Below are 7,022 nucleotides of genomic sequence, written 5' to 3'. Positions count from 1 at the left end.
GGAGGGGGGTTGGGGTATAGTATTTTCTGGAACGGTCCTTATAACTTATAGTTCAAGAAATCTTTTCACTAAGAATCTTATGATCTAAAGTGATTGTAAATTGTACTGAAATGTTCATGTATTTTTTCTCAAAAGATTTTTTATGGAATGTGCAGCTGATACATGTATGTATACTGAAAAAAAGCTTTACTTTAAAAACACACAATCAATTTGACACCATAAATGAATTTTAGATGCCCACCAATAATATCTTAACAGTTTTATAAAACATGTATGTGATTGTCGGTTTTTACATATTTACTGTTAATTCAGAAATAATTGTCTACATTTATTATTGTGATTTTTCAAGAATGAACAAAAATTTGATATAATTATTGTGATTTTTCAAGAATGAACAAAAATTTGATATAATTATTGTGATTTTGAAAAAAATGTCTATTCAAATATATGTTCAAGTTAAAAATGTCTGTATTCAGATATATGTTTAAGTTAGCAATGTCTGTATTCAGATATATGTTTAAGTTAAAAATGTCTGTATTCAGATATATGTTTAAGTTATTAGAATGCAAGTTCTTATTATTGCTATACCCACTCATTCACATTATACGCATTAATAAAAAGCTCACAATAATTTCTGAATTTACAGTATTTAATTATGTACTTGTAGTTTTAAGATTAGATATGTATTGTCATTTCATCATTTTATTATTATAAATAAACATTTTTTTATCTATAACATATGTACAATATCATATAATCATTAAAGATGCAAAAAGAATATATACTCATAAATTAATTTCATTTAACTGATCTTAATGTGGTACCTAACACTACAGGGAGATAACTCCGTAAAATCAGCTAAACGTTTTAATTGCATTGTGTTGTTAAGGGAATATTAAGTTTCTCAATGATAAAAATTAATGTTTGTGAAACTGCTGTATAATCAGTAAAATCTTTCTGATAAAATGGTTGGTTCAAATTTTTTGAAATTTTTATATTTTTGTTAAAGGGTCAAAATTAATACTTTGTCTAAATTTTACGAAAATAAACAAACCAAATTAATTTTAATGAAGGTGTTGGGTACCACCTTAATGTACTTGCAAAGTGTGCAAGAAAAATGCTTTAGACCTGCTGCAGTACAAAAGTTTAACATGTAAATAGAGGTTGAAATCAGCCAGGGAAATTTTTGTACAGTGAAACCTGCCTAACCTGAATCTCTTCGGGACATAGAATTTAATTCGGATTTGGACGATGTTCAGTTTTCACAACGCACATAGTTTGATATGACGGTGGTTATGAACCTGTTTGGTTTATACAGGTTTTTGGTTTATACAGGATTTGGTTTAGTTAGGTTTCATTGTACTTGCAAAGTTCGTAAGAAATATGCTTGAGACCTGCAGCTGTGCAAACAGTTCAACATAGAGGTTAAAATCAAACGGAAATTTTTGTATTGACTTGTTTCTGTTAGTTTCACTATTAAGAAAAAGTTGCTTAGTATGCATTCGTCTGAATTTGATCTTTAAGGTGGTACCTAACACCTGAACTAAAATTAATTTGGCTCGTTTAATTTTCCTAAAATTTTGGCAAAGTATTTACTTTGACCCTTTGACAAAAATATAAAAAAAAATTAAAAAAATTGAACCAACCGTTTAATCAGAAAAATTACACTGATTATATAGCAGTTTGACAAACATTCATTTTGATCATTGAGAAGCTAAATATTCCCTTAAGAACACAACGTCATTAAAACGTTCTGCTGATTTTACAGAGTTATCTCCCTGTAGTGTGAGATACCACCTTAAAAAGGATGTTTGCTGCTCTGTGATATAACAAGCTTTTTAAAAGACTGTTATAAATTGATTGTGTACAAATAACGAATCTACGAAAGCAGAACAAATGAAAGGTAATTGTCCTTGTTTTTTGATATTTTAAGACAATGGAATTTTAAAGGGAAATGATTCTTTACATATTCATGCATTTAACATTGGAACCTTTTTCTTTCACAAACCTTAAAAAATCATAAGGATTTTATAAGATTTACAAAATGTATGTTTTTACTTATATATAAAATTTAAAATCACAAAAATATTGAACTCTGTGGAAAATTCAAAACGGAAAGTCCCTAATCAAATAGCAAAATCAAATGATAAAACACATCAAATGAATGGACAACAACTGTCATATTCCTGACTTGGTACAGGTAATAAAAAATAATGAAAAAAAGGGGGTTTGGGGAAATTTTTGTACAGTAATGACACTTCATTTATAAAACAAGAGGAAAACAAATTTCTGACAAAATGTCAAAAATGAAATGGGCTAACATCCTAAAGGAAGGTAAGAAACAAAAATATCAAGAAATAAGAAAATGATGACATAAATAAAAAAAAACACCTTCTTTTTTTATGCAGTATTTGCAAGATTTAATCTTCAAAGAAAATAAACCACTATACTTTATTTTTGAACAAGTTAAAATAATAATTTTACATAATTTTGGGTCAAGTTGTCTTTGTTGAGGTGGTACCCAACACTTTCACTAAAATTAATTTGGCTCGTTTAATTTTCATAAAATTTTGTCAAAGTATTTACTTTGACACTTTAACAAAAATATAAAAATTTAAAAATTTTTGAACCAACCGTTTTGTCAGAAAAATTACACTGGTTATATTGCAATTTGACAAACACCAATTTTGATCATTGAGAAGCTTAATATTCCTTTTACAACACAACGTAATCAAAACGTTTAGCTGACTTTACAGAGTTATCTCCCTGTAGTGTTAGGTACCACCTTAATTCTGTTATTAAAACTTGAGTCTTTTCTGGCATGTTATTGTCTCCCCTCAATAAAGTTTTGTAAGCAAGTATCTTGATTCTGTTGAAGGGGCATCAACAAGTGTTCAAGTTGGTGATTAGGTCTGAATAAGTGTAACCAGAAATGAGTTGTTAAATATTTTTAGTAGGCAGTTGTATAAACCTTGGAACATCTATTTTTTTATGGAATTTCCGATTAAATGGCACTGCCTTCTTTAATAGTCGTAGTCCATTTGACTTTGAGACCTAAGGATGTTCGCTTATCATGTTTTGGAATTTTTAACAGATTTTCGGAATCCTCTGGTTTTATCCATTGGAATGAATTAAAAAAAAGTTGCCCATTGACCCCCATTTTTCTTTTAATAAATCTTCATCATGTATAATGATAAGCAATCTGTAAAAGTCTTTTAAAATTTCAATTATTTTTAATAGTTTTCAAGAACTTAATCTTGTCAATGATAAAGCTACGAAAAGTCAAGAGAGAATATTTTCCCGCCAAAATTTCAATGGCTAATATCTCGAAAAACAAGTACATAGACCTATATTTTTTCTCTTTTGATTATTATATTATCAGTATAAATTAGTGTTCTGAAAAGCTCATTATTTTGAAACTGAGAAGTGAACTCCCTTAAGTATACTTAATAAATAGTTTTAAGGAACACAAATCTCTCCTTACAACAGATTAATTTGTTTACAAGGCACATTTTATTAATTTAACATTTTACAAAGAAACAAAAAATGTTTGCATCGATAGATTATTTTCACTATAACATTTCCTGCAGACAGCTGCAATTTTTCATTAAATAATGTTTTTATTCATCATACTGTTATGTACATATTTTATCATGCAAATGGGATTTCATTTACCTAACCGATTTTTATGATAGTTGTCTATTGTCTAATTTTTAACATCATTGGTAAAATAAAATCTATTATTATCAAGTTTTCCTTTGTTCTGACCAATGGTCATATTTTCCAGGCTTGACACATTCTGAAAGTATAAAAAAAGATGTGGTATGATTACCAATGAGACAACACTCTAAATAAACCAAATGACATAGGAATTTTACAACTATAGGTCACTGTGCAGCCTTCAAAAATGTGCAAAGCCCATACCTCATAGTCAGCTATTAAAGGTTATTACCGAAAATTGTATTTACTATTTAGGTCCCATGGATCACTCAATTTCAAAGATACTGTTTCAGTGTCCTTCGACAAAAATCAGCCCAATGATGAATTAAACTGAAAAGTACTTTGAACGAATGAAGTAATGAAATGTAATTGTGTTCTTATCTGACAGGATAATTTAGTCGTCAAGTAACTCAATTACTTAAAGATATTCACAAAGGCTTTCAACTATTACAATTTGAAAAGTTAAACTTCTGTTAAACCACATAGAAACGATATTTATTTTAAAGTCAGCATGACCTTCCGACTACCATATCATTTTCAACATGTTTATGAATATTCTTCTTAATACATAAGGGGAAATTATATTGTCAATCATTGTACCACTTTAGAGCTTTAAAAGTTTTAATCATGGCGAAGTCACTGATTTAAATATAAAGCAGAATGTAAAAGTTTGCCTAATAAACGTTTCCATTCATATGATCACTTTATGTTAGAAAACTTTCTTTTAATATAACTCATTAATATTAAAGAGATTAATCACTGAAGGATAAATTCAGGAAATGACTCGATCACAGACCATAAAACTATTGTAGGCAATCCTGTACCTGAGACAAAACTAGTATGCAATAAAGAGAACAAACGAGTTGTAAGTTGTAAAAACACGTAAAGAATGTTGCTAGATGAAATATATTTTCAGCTCCCAAAACTTCTGAATTTTTGAAATACTAACTCCGATGAGATTTCAAAACGGAAGGTATCTAAGCAAAGGGGAAAATCAAAGGCTAAAACATATCCAACGAATGGACAACATATCTGGACTGTCGTATAACTCACTTGGTACATACATTTACTTAAGTAGAAAATGGTGGGTAAAACCTGGCTTGATAACTAGGTAAATTATTCACTTGTATGACATTCGCATAAAATTCCATTACATTGACAACGATTTGTGAAAAAAACCATCAAGCAGCCATAATGGTTAAAAATGTCAGAAATAGTACATCAGTCAACATTGGTTGTAATCTTAATGATAAAATTGAGAATGGAAATGGGGAATGTGTCAAAGAGACAACAACCAGATCACTATGAAACAAATACTTATGTAACAATTAAACACAAAAAGTTATATAGACATAGCAGACTAGCAAAAAAGAAATACAAGACTACAAAAAAATACATAGCACAATAACACAATGACAGGATGTATAAGTACAGAGCCACGTCATGATACAAAGAAACAGAAAAGGCATACACCCAAAGCACATTAGCAAAACATGAAAGACACGAATACATTTTTTTTTACCATAGAACAGGTATGAGTACAGAACCACATCAAAGACTAAACAGTAAAGGTGCTATTCATAAATATGAATAAAAGAATACAATGACAGGTTATTAAGATTATAAACAACGTCAGTACCAAGAATCTATACTTCAAGGGTATCGTGTATTATTTCTGAAGTTGATATGTAATATATATATATATATATATATAAAGTCTTGGTACCTTCCGATTTTTCTTTTTTAGGAAAAAGACGAGTATTTCTTTAACATACCCCTGGTTCATCAACTTCCTTCTGAGATATTGGTGACACTTGACAAAACCTAAGTAAGAGCTGCAAGCTCCTGAATACCGAATAAGTTTGGAAAGTTCTAAAATAACCCGATTATCAATCTAGATTTTGTTTAGAAACAAATATTTTAACTCTCAAAGACAAGGTTGTCCTTGACGATTTAGTTTCCTTTTGGTTATATAGTTCTTTAATTTATATAATTATTCTGTTCTATTACATACTTTACTTTCAAATATTCGGCTTGTACTTTCCCGATGGAGATAAGAGGGCCCTCATGGGGTTTTTGATTATGTGATTACTTGGCCGTTTTTTTAATGATTATTTGATTATTAAGCCAAATATTTCATGATTATTTGATTACCTAGGACTGTATTTTTAGTTTATGATTATTTGATTACTAAAGATAAGCAAATATTTAATGATTATGTGATTATATTGGCAAAAAAATGGTGATTATGTGATTACTAGGACCCCCCCATGAGGGGCCTCGGAGATAAATCCAGAAAAGCGCTTCGGTCGCATGCGATTTATAATGTGTTGTATTTTTTTTTTTTTTTAACATATCTTATTTTTCTTCTCATATAGATATGGCGATCCTTTAGTTAAAAGTTAGTTATAGCATTAAATCAGGACCACAAATACTTCTGAATCATACACGAGGACCCGAATGAGGATACATAAAATTGAATATAGTGAAACCTGGCTAAACCGAATCCTGCATAAACCGAAAACCTGTATAAACAAACATGTTCTAAAGCACCGTTATATTAAAAATGTCAAATTGCATGTGTTTTGAACCTTATAAAGCCGAATATCGGCCAAAACCGAACACAATCTTAAGTCCCGAAGAGGGTCAGTTTAAACAGGTTTCACTGTATAGGACAGAATGATCAAGAATAGAGTGCACACATACTAACAAATAATGAATATAGAATGATAAGTGGCTAACATATAGAGACAAGAGAATTTAGAGAGGAGTAGAATATAGAAAAATGGGAACCCCTTAAAAATTACGGAAATGAAGATCCCTATTGAGAACCTCATAAATTTAGTTCATTTATCTCTTGCTGTTTACTCGATATATGCCCGTGTATACAAATTGTAGTTTTGCGGACAACAGAAAAGTAAGATGTCTTTTTTCCCTTGTCGAAAGTAAATACGATGACAAGCTGACACCATCTTAGATGTTTCTTCTATAGTTAATTTTACCCCAATTGCTAATCCTATGTGTAATCCTTTGATTAAAAAACCTCCACCGATATATTAGAAGAAAATATACATAACTTAGTGATGTTAAACATAAGGTGATTGAACCAATAATGAACATAAACAACCTTATTATATAAAAGTAGTATTGTTTGTTTATGCATCAATTAAAATAATCCGTTAAAAGAATGTTTAATTTCATATTTTTTATGTTATGGGTAATCAACTGATGCTTTAAGTGCTATACTATGATGATGATGGAAGTTTTTAACGACCTTGCACTGTGGTATACTATATAAAGAA

This window comes from Mytilus galloprovincialis, chromosome 11 (genome assembly GCF_965363235.1).
Source record: "Mytilus galloprovincialis chromosome 11, xbMytGall1.hap1.1, whole genome shotgun sequence".
Classification (NCBI taxonomy): Eukaryota; Metazoa; Mollusca; class Bivalvia; order Mytilida; family Mytilidae; genus Mytilus; species Mytilus galloprovincialis.
Note: the sequence above shows the minus strand (reverse complement) of the source record.